Source organism: Rutidosis leptorrhynchoides, chromosome 5 (assembly GCF_046630445.1).
Source record: "Rutidosis leptorrhynchoides isolate AG116_Rl617_1_P2 chromosome 5, CSIRO_AGI_Rlap_v1, whole genome shotgun sequence".
Taxonomy (NCBI): domain Eukaryota; kingdom Viridiplantae; phylum Streptophyta; class Magnoliopsida; order Asterales; family Asteraceae; genus Rutidosis; species Rutidosis leptorrhynchoides.
The window spans coordinates 242,542,003-242,558,261 of NC_092337.1; positions in this window are offsets into that span (position 1 = coordinate 242,542,003).

The following is a 16,259-nucleotide window of genomic DNA, read 5'->3' on the forward strand; positions in this document are numbered from 1 at the left end:
TTCTCGGTCCACCGTTTCAATCCGATCGGTCCTTCGGTTCCATCAAATTCCAAAGGTTTGCAGGCAGTGAATTCTTTGTAGGTGCATCCTACACGATTTCCTGTACTGCTAGATCCAAGGTTATTGTTGGTATGTAGCGCAACCTGTACTGTGGCTATGTTTGAAGTAAAAAAGGCACGAAATTCCTCTTCGCTAATATTCAAGGTGTGTCGAGTAGTTGGTGCCATTTCCTTCAAAATAGTCAAATGAAACAAGTTAATCATACAGAATATTAAGAGTAGTCAATAGTATCTCGTAGCATAATATGAACTCATTTATAAAAGCTTTTTCTTCATATTAGCATTTTATAAGTTTAAATTTGGGTAGTACCTACCCGTTAAGTTCATACTTAGTAGCTAATATACAATTCAACTACTACAATTCTATATGAAAAACTGATTATAATAATATTTCGCGTTCAAACATTTACACAATATTTTACAAACTTACAATACCGCTTATTTTACATATAGCATGAAATATAGCACACAATAAATTTGATACAAGATGGTTGTGAAGATAATTCTAGCTAGTACACAAGTCGTTCAGCAAAGGCAATAAAGACACGTAATTCATACGTCCAGAAACAAGTCATGCATTCTGGTTTTACTAGGACTACTTCCCATCCTTGGTCTTGTGGAACATAACCGTTATGGCCGTTGATAAGACAGCGTGTTGTAACGTCGTCAAAGGGATGAGGGTTACGTAATGTCCAACAGTCCTGTAACAATCTAAAAACCTCATTTCTTACCCCAATTACCGACTCCGTCACTTGTGGGAACGTTTTGTTTAATAGTTGTAGCCCGATGTTCTTGTTCTCACTTTGGTGAGAAGCGAACATTACTAACCCGTAAGCATAACATGCTTCTTTATGTTGCATGTTAGCCACTTTTTCTAAATCACGAAGTCCTATATTCGAATATATTGAGTCAAAATAATTTCTTAACCCGTTGCGTAAAATAGCATTTGGGTTCCCCGCAATATATGCGTCAAAGTAAACACATCGTAACTTATGGATTTCCCAATGTGATATCCCTCATCTTTCGAACGAAAGCCTTTTATAAACCAAGGCATTCTTGGAACGTTCTTCGAATGTCTTACAAACTGATCTCGCCTTAAATAGTTGTGCTGAGGAATTCTGACCGACTCTAGACAAGATTTCATCAATCATGTCTCCGGGTAGGTCTCTTAAAATATTGGGTTGTCTATCCATTTTGTGTTTTTATACTGTAAAATAGACAAGAGTTACATTTATAAAAAAAAATACTTATTAATACAAGCAATTTTTACATATATCATAAAGCATAAGCACACTATATTACATAAATTACACCACACGAATACAACTATCTTATTCTAACTCGCTCGTTTCTTTTTCTTCGGTTTTGGTTCGTTTTGCCAAGTTTCTAGGGATATATGATGTTCCCCTAATACGAGCCATCGTTTTCCACATTGGTTTAGAAAAACCTGGTGGTTTAGAGGTTCCCGGGTTATTGTCACAACTTAAGAAATACGGGTGTTGACGATACATATAAAGTTCATCGGGTTTGGAATCAAATTTCTCTATTTTTATGCCCTTTCTCTTATTGTTCTCTTTTGCCTTATTAAATTGTGTTGGGGTAATTTCTATAACATCATCGGAATCCTTGTCGGGATCCGATTCATCGGAGAATTGGTAATCCTCCCAATACTTTGCTTCCTTGGCGGAAACACCATTGACCATAATTAACTTTGGTCGGTTGGTTGAGGATTTTCTTCTACTTAACCGTTTTATTATTTCCCCCACTGGTTCTATTTCTTCTTCCAGTTCCGATTCTTCTTCCGGTTCCGATTCTTCTTCTGGTTCCGACTCTTCTTCCGGTTCCTCTTCGGGAACTTGTGAATCAGTCCACGAATCATTCCAATTTACATTTGACTCTTCATTATTATTAGGTGAGTCAATGGGACTTGTTCTATAGGTAGACATCTATCACATAATATCAAACACGTTAAGAGAATAATATATCACATAATATTCACATGTTAAAAATATATAGTTTCCAACAAAATTTGTTAAGCAATCATTTTTCAAGTAAACACAGTCGAAGTCCAGACTCACTAATGCATCCTAACAAACTCGATAAGACATACTAATGCAAAATTCTGGTTCTCTAAGACCAACGCTCAGATACAAACTGAAATCTCCCGTTCGTATTGATTATAAACGTTCCATATTAATTGATTTCGTTGCGAGGTTTTGACCTCTATATGAGACGTTTTTCAAAGACTGCATTCATTTTTAAAACAACCATAACCTTTATTTTATCAATAAAGGTTTCAAAAGCATTACGTAGATTATCAAATAATGATAATCTAAAATATACTGTTTACACACGACCATTACATAATGGTTTACAATAGAAATATATTACATCGACATATGTTTCTTGAATGCAGTTTTTACATAATATCATACAAACATGGACTCCAAATCTTGTCCTTATTTTAGTATGCAACAGCGGAAGCTCTTAATATTCACCTGAGAATAAACATGCTTTAAACGTCAACAAAAATGTTGGTGAGTTATAGGTTTAACCTATATATATCAAATCGTAACAATAGACCACAAGATTTCATATTTCAATATACATCCCATACATAGAGATAAAAATCATTCATATGGTGAACACCTGGTAACCGAAATTAACAAGATGCATATATAAGAATATCCCCATCATTCCAGGATCCTCCTTCGGACATGATATAAATTTCAAAGTACTAAAGCATCCGGTACTTTGGATGGGGTTTGTTAGGCCCAATAGATCTATCTTTAGGATTCGCGTCAATTAGGGTGTCTGTTCCCTAATTCTTAGATTACCAGACTTAATAAAAAGGGGCATATTCGATTTTAATAATTCAACCATAGAATGTAGTTTCACGTACTTGTGTCTATTTTGTAAATCATTTATAAAACCTGCATGTATTCTCATCCCAAAAATATTAGATTTTAAAAGTGGGACTATAACTCACTTTCACAGATTTTTTACTTCGTCGGGAAGTAAGACTTGGTTACTGGTCGATTCACGAACCTATAACAAATATGTACATATATATCAAAGTATGTTCAAAATATATTTACAACACTTTTAATACATTTTGATGTTTTAAGTTTATTAAGTCAGCTGTCCTCGTTAGTAACCTACAACTAGTTGTCCACAGTTAGATGTACAAAAATAAATCGATATATATTATCTTGAATCAATCCACGACCCAGTGTATACATATCTCAGTATTGATCACAACTCAAACTATATATATTTTGGAATCAACCTCAACCCTGTATAGCTAACTCCAACATTCACATATAGAGTGTCTATGGTTGTTCCGAAATATATATAGATGTGTCGACATGATAGGTCGAAACATTGTATACGTGTCTATGGTATCTCAAGATTACATAATATACAATACAAGTTGATTAAGTTATGGTTGGAATAGATTTGTTACCAATTTTCACGTAGCTAAAATGAGTAGTTTTTACCAATTTTGTTTTGCTCGCCATTTCTTCGTGTCTAATCCGTTTTGAGTGATTTAAGTGGCCACGGTTTCGTATTGAACTTGACTTTATGAAACTAAACAGAAAAGGTATAGGTTTATAGTCGTAAATACAAGTTACAAGTCATTTTTGAAAGAGGTAGTCATTTCCGTCGAAAGAACGACATCTTGATGACTGTTTTGAAAAACATACTTTCACTTTGAGTTTAACCATGATTTTTGGATATGGTTTCATGTTCATAAGAAAAATCATTTTCCCAGAAGTATAGCTTTTAAATCAAAGTTTTTCATAGTTTTTAATTATCCAAACCAAAACAGCCCCCGGTTGTAACTACGACGGCGTAAATCCGGTTTTATGGTGTTTATCGTGTTTCCGGGTTTTAAATCATTAAGTTAGCATATCATATAGATATAGGTCATGTGTATAGTTGATTTTAAAAGTGTAGTTAGAAGGATTAACTTTATTTGCGAACAAGTTTAGAATTAACTAAACTATGTTCTAGTGATTACTAGTTTACCACTTCGAATATGATAGCTTTTTATGTATGAATCGAATGATGTTATGAACATCATTACTACTTTAAGTTCCTTGGATAAACCTACTGGAAAAGTGAAAAATGGATCTAGCTTCAACGGATCCTTGGATGGCTCGAAGTTCTTGAAGCAGAATCATGACACGAAAACAAGTTCAAGTAAGATCATCACTTGAAATAAGATTGTTATAGTTATAGAAATTGAACCAAAGTTTGAATATGATTATTACCTTGTATTAGAATGATAACCTACTGTAAGAAACAAAGATTTCTTGAGGTTGGATGATCAGCTTACAAGATTAGAAGTGAGCTAGCAAACTTGAAAGTATTCTTGATTTTATATAACTAGAACTTGTAGAATTTATGAAGAACACTTAGAACTTGAAGTTAGAACTTGAGAGAGATCAATTAGATGAAGAAAATTGAAGAATGAAAGTGTTTGTAGGTGGTTTTGGTCATTGGTGTATGGATTAGATATAAAGGATATGTAATTTTGTTTTCATGTAAATAAGTCATGAATGATTACTCATATTTTTGTAATTTTATGAGATATTTCATGCTAGTTGCCAAATGATGGTTCCCATATATGTTAGGTGACTCACATGGGCTGCTAAGAGCTGATCATTGGAGTGTATATACCAATAGTACATACATCGAAAAGTTGTGTATTGTACGAGTACGAATACGCATACGAGTAGAATTGTTGATGAAACGGAACGAGGATGTAATTGTAAGCATTTTTGTTAAGTAGAAGTATTTTGATAAGTGTCTTGAAGTCTTTAAAAAGTGTATGAATACATATTAAAACACTACATTTATATACATTTTAACTGAGTCGTTAAGTCATCGTTAGTCGTTACATGTAAGTGTTGTTTTGAGACCTTTAGGTTAACGATCTTGTTAAATGTTGTTAACCCAAAGTTTATAATATCAAATGAGATTTTAAATTATTATATTATCATGATATTATGATATATTAATATATCTTAATATGATATATACATTTAAATGTCGTTACAACGATAATCGTTACGTATATGTCTCGTTTCGAAATCCTTAAGTTAGTAGTCTTGTTTTTACTTATGTAGTTCATTGTTAATACACTTAATGATATATTTAATTATCATATTATCATGTTATATATAATATAACAATGTATTAATATGCTTCATATATATTTAGTAAGATGTGGTTATAACGATAATCGTTATATGTATCGTTTCGAGTTTCATACGTCAATAGTCTCCTTTTTAAGTATATAACTTATTGTTACTATTTCTAATGAGATACTTGATGATAATTATATCATGTTAAACATATATATTTATTCATTTATGTATCATCATGTCATATACAACTTATAGCGTTCGTGAATCATTGGTCAAACTGGGTAATCAGACGTTTACAAAATTTCCATTTCAATTAACCAAGTCTTAACAAGTTTGATTGCTTAACATGTTGGAAAAATTTAATCATGTAAATATAGTTTTCATTAAACATATAATCATAGAAAGCTTTGGAACAGTTCGGGTCACTACACAAGCTTTCTTTTAAAATCAGGTTTTAAATCCTCGTTTCGTGTTTGCTCCATTCTCTGAAAAGTCACAACATTCATTGGACGTAGAGGATTAATATCATGTTCAAGCTTTGGTAGGTCTGGTGCAGCGTCGTTGATAATCAATTGAAGAAAATGGGCGTAGATAAGATACTTTTGTGTGGAACTGAAATGATTTGCTTTGAAGTAATAAAAGACAAATCCGGAGAAATCATACGGAGCATTTAGGACGAGTGCAACAAACATACTCTGCACTTTCTCATTCAGCTTATCAAAACTTGCTTTTCATCCACTCAAGCAGTGCATCAACACGTGAGCAAGATATCGATACTGTGGAGGCAGAAGTGTCTTCATCAGTTCTGAATTACCAACAAGGTAACCAGAGTATCCACATCTCTTGAAACATCCGTGGATTCTTTCTCGATTTATTTTCATGTGGGTTCAATTTTCATCATTAAAGCCTAGGATCCTCCTAATCACAGTCTTGGAAACAATAATCTCATGCCCTTGAACATTACTAACCAGCTTAGCTTCATCCTCTGACACATCAAGTACTGCATTTCTCCAGAATTCCCTTTGGTGGCTATAGTAGGCTGTGCATGGTGTTGGGATAGCAGTATGGATCCTTGATCGCTTTAGAAAATCTACAATCTCTTCAAAGTGGTCACCTTTCTCAATAGTAGTGTCATAGAGAGTGACTTGATTGTTGAGCTCACCCATTTCTAGGATAATTTTTGGTTGAGCAGGTGGATTTACAGGATTGACCTGAGGATTCTGTACTTGCTCCCCCTGAGCTTCTTGGTTAACAACCGGAATATTAACTTGTTGTTCAGCCATTGGTAGTATCTTAACAAACTGAAACATCAACAGAAATGATAGAAATACAAACCACATATCATAAATCATTAAAGCATTTGCAACAAAGTGTCATAAACTTGTTAAACAGGATAAACCGTGCGAGTAGTACTTTCATACGTGCGGCTGAGAGCTCAGTTGTGTGAGTAACATGGTCACTCGTGTCACTGTTGACACGTTTGAGCAATAACATGGTTTCAGACAAGGTACACAGTTGAGGCAACATGGATAAACAAGTAAGTCAACCGTGTGGTGACTCGTGCAGTTAAGCACACGTGTTAGCTCAGTCAAACGAGTGAGCAACCAAATAAACACTAAGTGATATCAAACGAGTGGGCTCAGATGTTCACACGGTTAAGCCTTAACCACGTGCTGACTCGTGCGAGTCATGTCTCAAGCGTGCGAGTGAGATCACTCGTGCATGTCTGATGAAACCAATATTAAATGCTATTTTTAAATTGACGGGATTACATGTTTGTATGTTTTAGGGGCCGATTTACATCACGATAGTAAGCTTAAGTACCGTTTAACACAAAACAGCATCAACCAATCATCAAAACACACTGCAATTATACAAAATTCTACTTATAACACACTAGGGTTTTGACACATTCAAACAACAAATTAACCAATCAAAAATCAATGAAATTATACCTAGTTAGTGGCACTGTGATCGGCTTTTGATGCTTAACGAAATAAATCAATGCTTAACGGAAAACTTGAATGGTGAGAATCGAATTTGAGAGAAAAAATAGGTGTGGGTGTGCAAGTGTGAGCGACTGTGCTCAGCACCCCATATTTATACTTTCGTGCTAAACCGTATGATTGAGCACACGATTCACCTTCCAATCGCGCACCTCACAGTCACTCATGCGTGTGACCCAGAAGTCTTTGGAGAAGTCTAGAACAGGGTCATCTGTACAGTTAACCTCAATCGTGTGGTTACTCGTACGGTTCACACTTCAAACATGCGAGTGAGCCACTTAGGAAAAATTCAAGTTTTCACAAACTTAGGATTTCGACTCATTTGTCAATCTTGGAGCTAACTAGCACCTTCAATTTGAGTCATAAATCACTAATCCATCAAGAAATGATCATTGACACTTAGGCAGTCCAAACATCTTAACCAAAATGAGGTTATTACTCTAAACATTCTGTTTCACATGAGTAAGTCCTACAGTGTAATGTCATCTTAAGGTCACTAACACCTTAAATCATTAAAGTCCTTCAAACAATCACAAGCTCTACAAAACTTCTATCTTATGGATTTGGTGGCTAAAAAATATCTTGATCATAACAAAGTTCTTTTAGATGTCATTTTGCATTCAGAGGATAATCAGAAAATAAAGGAAAGTTAAAATCTTTATGAATTTTCTGATATAAGATGTCATGCAACTAAAAGTATGCAAAAGAAGGACATTCTATCATGAGATGCAATAACATTCAAAACCAAAATCTTTTCTGTTGTTTTACAGTTTTCAATGCAAACTATTTATAAAAGTAAACAGATAAGCAAAACATACAAATCTACATTCTTTTTGTGAGCAAGATGATTAACAATTTAAAAATGGATCAGAACTAACATATTGAATCAACTTCTGTTTGTCCAGTCTATATCTATTATCATGAAATTACTGATATCATTCCTCATTAAACATGAACATATTCATTCCGGACACTTCGACAATCATGTTGGCATTAATTACTTGAACACTATAAAGCAGTGATTTTTGAGATCATGCTAAGTTCATTAATCCTTGATTCATTCATCACTTATGATTGTGCGTTTCTATTAGGTTGTCAATTCATTACATGTAACTTTCCATTCTCTATCCATGTACTTCACTCAAATTGAACAGGATGGTTCTCACGACATTTTGAATAACCCTGTCAGCCTTTGGCTTCTACCAATGTGTTGACAATCTTCAATCCAGTTGGCTCGGCTGACCTCAGAATATATTGGATTATCTGAATAGGTACATTAATTACCACGGGGATTGGTCTACAGTTAAAGCAGACTTGCCTGATGACCAGTCGTCACACGAAATAAATCTCAAGGCCCTTAACTTCTTTATGTTCAAGTTGACATGGAAAACGGAATTGAAAGTTAAACTTTCATTTATATATTATTTAGAGTATATCTAGGTAAGTATCTTTCCAACTTACAGTCTTAATAGGTATAACTCTAAATCGCAGACGACAAGAATGTTGATAGTTCAGTGTGAATGTCGTGATTAAATAATTATATCTGTGCGGGGGTGTCACACTAAGAATGATCTGAGTTCTTTATGAGCACATCATCAATCAGCATTCTTCAAACTTTCAGGACTTTACCATCTTGATACGCCAATTATTATTGACATTGATTTTCTTTATATTTTTTTCAGCATATCACTGTCTTTTGATATATTGATTTTGAACGCCATCCTGAATGAATTTTCATTTTTATGCATGAACTCATGTTTCTTTGTTGTGTGTTCAGATCACTCGAAGGTGTTCTCCCTTAAATGCTTGAATGGTCCGCAATAAAAAAATCATACTTTTCAACTTTAAGCGATAAGGAATACCTGCTTCAACATATACTAAGTTTTCTTTGTATTTTCAGGGTTTAGTTTCGATTATAAAGTCTTAGGCCCATGATAACGTGGAATGCACCAGCCAAACAGATAATCCTCAACCCCTTAAATGATCTATTGAATGTCCCAATCATAGCTATGAAGCTGAATTGGTAGAGCAACGTTGAATATTGCTTGGGGACATCCAACACCAACTTTTTCTAACAATTATCAATTATGATAGGGGATACCCTCAACCGACTGTTGAGTTCCTCAACAACTATCATTTCATACAGTTTCGGAGATAATTAGGTGGTTACCTTCAAACGCTATAGATCGTCCATGACTTCTGAATCTTAGATGATCATTATTCTTATTATGATTGTCTAATGCCAAGAATTCATAAGTCACATCTATCAGTACATCACACAACAGATAAACATAAACGTTCAAATCAGTCCTTACTAATCAATTATATTAATTCTCAGTACAGTAAATTTTCTTCATCTCCAACATATTAATCAAAACAAGCTCATTTTCGGAATTTTCAACTTTTTAGGGTTTTCTGATGAGGCATTTTGCACTTTTTAGGTATTTTCTGTTGAATCATATACTCCCCCTAAAATACTAAAACATAAAATCTTTTTGTCTTTTAGCATTTTAACAGAATAAACAGAAAATAGCTACAGAATAGTAAGCAAACATGAAAGAAATCATGTAAGGAAATGTGTGATGGCCCCGTCAAAATACTTAACGGCTCTGTCACTTGGTCCCACAGCTTGATCGAACTTAAATTAATTTAATAAACAACATTGCATTCTTTTATTCAAAAAGTTTCCCAAAGAGGAAATTTACCAAAATATGTAGTTTAACAAACCCAACATATTAATTATCCAAAGTTGACATAAACATTGTCAACTAAACACCCACAAGTTTTAAATTATTCAAAAACAGAATGCAAGTTCAAAGTTTCATAATTGTTTCATAAAATCTGCCCAAATGCATGCAGACTCTTCTAACACAGTGCAAGTATCAAATAAACTCAAGTACCCGTGAAAACACGCGAGTAAACTGTCAACAAAAATGTTGAGTGAATTATAGGTTTAAATAATTGAATAAACTTTAGACCACAAGATTTAAAATGTTAGAAAACATAAAACATTATTCCATTATCAATTAGCCACTTGGTAACCACTTAACCCTTTATTTACCTTTTCCAAACACAATAAATATTATACACCGAACAGTGTATCTACAACAAAATACGAAGTACTAAACATTTCGATTATAAATTGCTAGCGCGACTAGCTCGAAATGGGGTTGTCAAACCCGATAGATCTATCCGTAAGATTCGCGTTCACCAGTAGAAACCAGTGATTACAGTTACCAGACTAGGGAATATTTTCGTTCAAATCACAATGAATAATTTAATTTTAATTGCCACTTGTGTCTAAACGTAAAACAAAATGCATGTAATCACATCCCAAAAATATACTTTGAAAAGTATGTAAAAATAGGACTATAACTCACCTTAAAGCAAATGAAGTAACCACACAAATATGCGAATAGCTAGTGAAGTAAAGTGATCAAGAATGATCACAACGCCGACCTATAAATAAAGAAGGTCGATATAAATAACTAACTTAGGTCAAGTCTTATTATGATAGTTATTGTACATGTTGCAAGTAGACATAGAACAACACTCAACATGCATCGGTTTGATCAAAATAGCATATGGACACACACTTTCTATTTTTAGAAAGTTTCTATTTTTATCAGGTTTCCATTTTAGGAAAGTTTCTATTTTAGGAAAGTTTCTATTTTGGAAAAGTTTTTATTTTTGAAAAGTTTCTATTTTTGGAAAGTTTCCATATTTGGAAAGTTTTCATATTTAGAAAGTTGCTATTTTTAGAAAGTTTATAAGTTAGGAAAGTTTCCATAATTAGAAAGTCAACAAAAGTCAACTGAAAGTCAAAGTCAACCAAAAGTCAACTCAAAAGTCAACCTTAGTCAAACATAGTCAACATTAGTTTTAAAAGTATAAATTATATTAATTATATAGGTTATAATGTTAATTAAAGTTAAATATGTATAATCATGTCATAACATAAGTTTAATTAAATTAAAATGAATTTTTAAAGTTAACATAAGTTTAAATGATATAATTAATATAACATAAGTATTTAATTAATTAATTAAATATTGGTCATAACATAAGTATTATTAGTTAATAATAATTTTTAAATTATATCATAAGTATTACTAATTAATAATGAATTATTAGTCATATCTTAAGTTTCTAATTATAATTATTAAATCATAAGTATTTAATAATTAAATTATAATTGAATAATAACTAAGCCTTATAATAATTAAATAATTAATTAATCCTTATTATAAGTCTTATTATAATAATATCATAATATAATTTTAATACTTATCATAAGTATTTTCCATTAATAATAAAAGTTTTATTAACCATAAGTTTAATTAAAAGTTTAATTAAATCATAAGTAATTATTAAATGATATAATAAATATATACCATAAGTCTTAAATTATAATAATTACTTTTTATATCATAAGTAATTTAATGATAAAGAACATCATTATTTATATAATAAGTTTTAATAATTAACCATAAGTTTTTATCAAAAGTTCATCGGGTCATATCTTGAGCCCCGGGTATCGATTTTTGGCGAGCCTTATATATATCTCTGCCTAATTAAACCACCCGACACAATGGTGCACTCAAGAACACTCCAAGAACAGTAACCAAGTTGTGATGATCAGCCATTGAACAACTTGGAACTTTAATCCGTTCAAAAACACGTTTTAGTCATAACGGGTGATCCGTGGCTCGGATTTAGATGACCCGAACATGAAAGTTCATCCCATCATAAATCCTAACACACTAGTACACCCTAAAGTCTCTAAAAGTGGTCACAAAGTCGGACCAAACCTGGTTCAATTCGTTTTCACAATTTAATTCCAATAAAACACCATTTTAATCATAACTAGAGCTCCGGGAATCGAAATGACATGAATCCGGAGTCTAAAATTAATGAATCCGGAGTCTAAAATTAATGTATTGATGAGAGAAACTCATTTGAACACTTTAATTTCACTTTTATATCAGTTACATAACCAGAAATGAACACAAATGCTGCTGTCCGAAATTAATCAAACTGAAAACATATATAATCGAGCATTTCTACGCATACAATCATAAATACAATAACATGTAAGCATCATACTATCAAAATAACATCAAAATATAGAAAATTAAAGAAAAAAAATTGAAAAGCTAAGGTTAGGGTTTATACCCTAATCAAGAATCAAAAGATGTAATCGTGTAGAGAAGAACGAGAGGAACGCGTTAGTTTTGAAAGCTTCTTGATCCAAACTAGCAATTGATCAAGATGATGATGATTGGTGGTGATGGTGGCGATGGCCACAAGAGAGGAAGGAGAGGAAGGAGCAAATTTAGGTTTAGTGATTTTTTGTGAAATGATTAATGAAATTTCAAAATGGAAAAACAAGGGAGTATACTCCCGCCCCCATGAGGCTTCAGCCGAAAATAGGAGTGGGGTGGGCCCCACTTAGCCCAAATTATAAATAGGTAAATTCCTTGTGGCCCAAACGCTCGAACGAAACCCGAAACCCGAAAACACGACTCCGCGATTGAAAATTCGGAGAGATAACAAATACGCAACGAAAAATAAATATAAATACTATACATAACTATATGATATAAAAATATCATATTTAAAATATTTAGGACTTAAAAATCCTATAAGCTCGACCGTTGGATTGAAAACCGAAAAGATTCGCCAGATAGAAATCCGCGACACGTAGAAACGTATAACTTAAAATATGAATACAAATATTCACATAACACATAATAATTAATGTATATATTATTACAAAAATAATAATATAGGTCATAGAAATGACGTGGCACAAATATCAGTTAACGGTCGTTAAATAATTAACGGTAAAAGATAATGAAAAAAGTAAGGTCGTTATTGTACCTTCCTGTTACGGAAATTTCGTCCCGAAATTTAAGCAGGTGCAGGGGTTGACTCAGCATCTGGGAACAAATGTGGGTACTTCTGCTTCATCTGATCTTCACGCTCCCAAGTGAACTTGGGACCACGTCTGGCATTCAATCTAACCCGAACAATAGGAATTCTACTCTGCTTGAGAGTCTTAACCTCTCGGTCCATAATTTCAACAGGTTCCTCAATAAAATGAAGTTGCTTATCAACATGCAACTCCTCAAGAGGAATAGTCTCATCGGCTTCGACCAAACACTTCTTTAAATTCGATAAGTGAAAAACGTCATGAACAGCACTGAGTTCTTGTTTCAATTTTAAACGATAAGCCACGGGTCCAACTCTCTCTATAATCTCAAAAGGTCCAACAAAACGAGGACTCAACTTTCCCCTCTTACCAAAGCGTATTACGCCATTCCAAGGAGATACCTTCAACATAACACGATCACCGACCTGAAATTCAATATCGTTCCTTCTCTTATTGGCATAACTCTTTTGCCGACTTCTGGCGGTCCTCAACCTTTCCTTAATCTGTACGATCTTCTCGGTAGTCTCATGAATAATTTATGGACCTGTGAGTTTAGCATCCCCAACCTCATTCCAACAGATAGGAGACCTACACTTCATACCATACAGTACTTTAAACGGTTCAGCTTTAATACTTGCATGATAACTGTTGTTATAAGAAAATTCAGCTAACGGTAAATATATATCCCACCCATTACCAAAATCAATAACACACGCTCGCAACATGTCTTCTAACGTCTGAATGGTACTTTCACTCTGACCATCCGTCTGTGGATGATATGCGGTGCTTATATCTAACTTAATTCCCAAAGCTTTTTGCAAGGATCGCCAAAACCTCGATATATATCGACTGTCCCGGTCTGAAATAATAGATACGGGAACACCATGTCTCGAAACAATCTCCTTCAAATACAAACGAGTAAGCTTCTCCATCGAATCTGTTTCCTTAATTGGTAAAAAGTGAGATGACTTATTGAGTCGATCTACAATCACCCAAATGGTATCATAGCCACCCGCAACTCTTGGTAACTTAGTAATAAAATCCATCGTAATACCTTCCCACTTCCACTCGGGAATCTCAGGTTGCACCAAAAGTCCAGATGATTTTTGATGTTCAGCTTTGACCTTAGCACAGGTCAAACACTTAGCCACATACGTAGCCCCATCAGCCTTCAGATTAGGCCACCAATATAGCTCCTTAAGATCATGATACATTTTTCCTAAACCATGATGAATAGAGTACCTCGACTTATGAGCTTCATCCAAAACAAGTTGTCTCAGATCACCAAACTTCGGAACCCAAAGACGTCCCGCAAAATATCTAGTACCATCTGCTCGTACCTCAAACTTCTTAGCCATGCCTCTGACATTCTCGTTCACAAAATTCTCCTCCTTTAAGGCTTCTTGTTGTGCCTCAAGAAACTGCATTGCGAGGTTAGTTCTAATCGTCATATTCAAAGCTCTAAATCTGCGGGGTTCAACCCTTTCTTTACGACTTAACGCGTCAGCCACCACATTGGCCTTTCCTGAATGATATAAAAGTTCACAATCATAATCATTCAACGTCTCAACCCATCTTCGTTGCCTCATATTCAACTCTTTCTGGTCGAGGATATGTTGAAGACTTTTGTGATCAGTGTACACCGTACTCTTGACCCCATAAAGATAATGTCTCCAAATCTTAAGTGCAAACACAACAGCTCCCAACTCTAAATCATGGGTCGTATAATTCTGTTCGTGGATCTTTAACTGACATGATGCGTACGCAATCACTTTCTTTCATTGCATCAAAACACAACCAAAGCCCTGACGCGAAGCATCACAATAAACAACAAAATCATCATTACTCTCAGGCAGTGACAATATTAGAGCGGTAGTCAACTTCTTCTTCAAGGTTTGAAAAGCAGTCTCTTGTTCACCCTTCCACTCATAATTCTTCCCCTTGTGCATTAAAGCAGTCAGAGGTTTCGCTATACGAGAGAAATCTTGAATGAACCTTCGATAATAACCTGCCAACCCTAGAAACTGACGAACCTGAGTAGGAGTCTTTGGAATTTCTCACTTCTCTATTGCCTCTATCTTGGCAGGATCAACTTGTATTCCCTGTCTACTAACAATATGTCCAAGGAATTGAACTTCTCTTAACCAGAAAGCACACTTAGAGAACATAGTGTACAACTCTTCTTTCCTCAACAAATCAAGCACCAACTTCAGATGTTCTTCGTGCTCTTCATCACTCTTAGAATAAATAAGGATGTCGTCGATGAATACGATAATGAATTTGTCCAGATAGGTTCTGCACACATGGTTCATGAGGTCCATGAACACAGCAGGTGCATTTGTCAATCCGAACGGTATAACAAGGAATTCGTAGTGAACATAACGGGTGCGAAAAGCGGTTTTCGAAATATCAGAATCTTTAACACGCAGTTGATGATAACCGGAATGAAGATCGTTCTTAGAATAAACAGACGAACCTTAAAGCTGATCGAACAGATCATCAATTCTAGGAAGAGGGTAACGGTTTTTAACTGTAAGCTTGTTCAATTCACGATAATCGATACACAAACGAAACAAACCAGCTTTCTTCTTAACAAATAGGACAGGAGCTCCCCAAGGGGATGAAATGGGATGAATAAAACCTTTGTCTAACAACTCACGGAGTTGACTCGACAATTCTTGAAGTTCAGAAGCGCAAGTCGGTAAGGAGCACGTGCTACAGGAGCAACACCAGGAACAAGATCGATTTAAAATTCTACCGCGTGTTGCGGTGGAAGGCCAGGTAAATCTTCGGGAAATACCTAAGGAAAATCTCTAACAATATGAACATCACCAACATTCTTCCCTTCTCTATCAGAATCAACAACATGGGCTAGAATAGCATGACAGGCTTTGCGAAGATGTTTATGAACTTTCAAACAGCTAATAAGATTTAACTGTCTGCATTTCTTATCTCCAAAAACCATCAGCGGCTCTCCAACCACATTAGTAACACGAACAGCTTTCTCATAACACACAATCTCAGCACGATTCGCAGACAACCAATCCATACCAATAACAATGTCAAAACTACCTAGGTCAATCAGTATCAAATCGATCTCAAA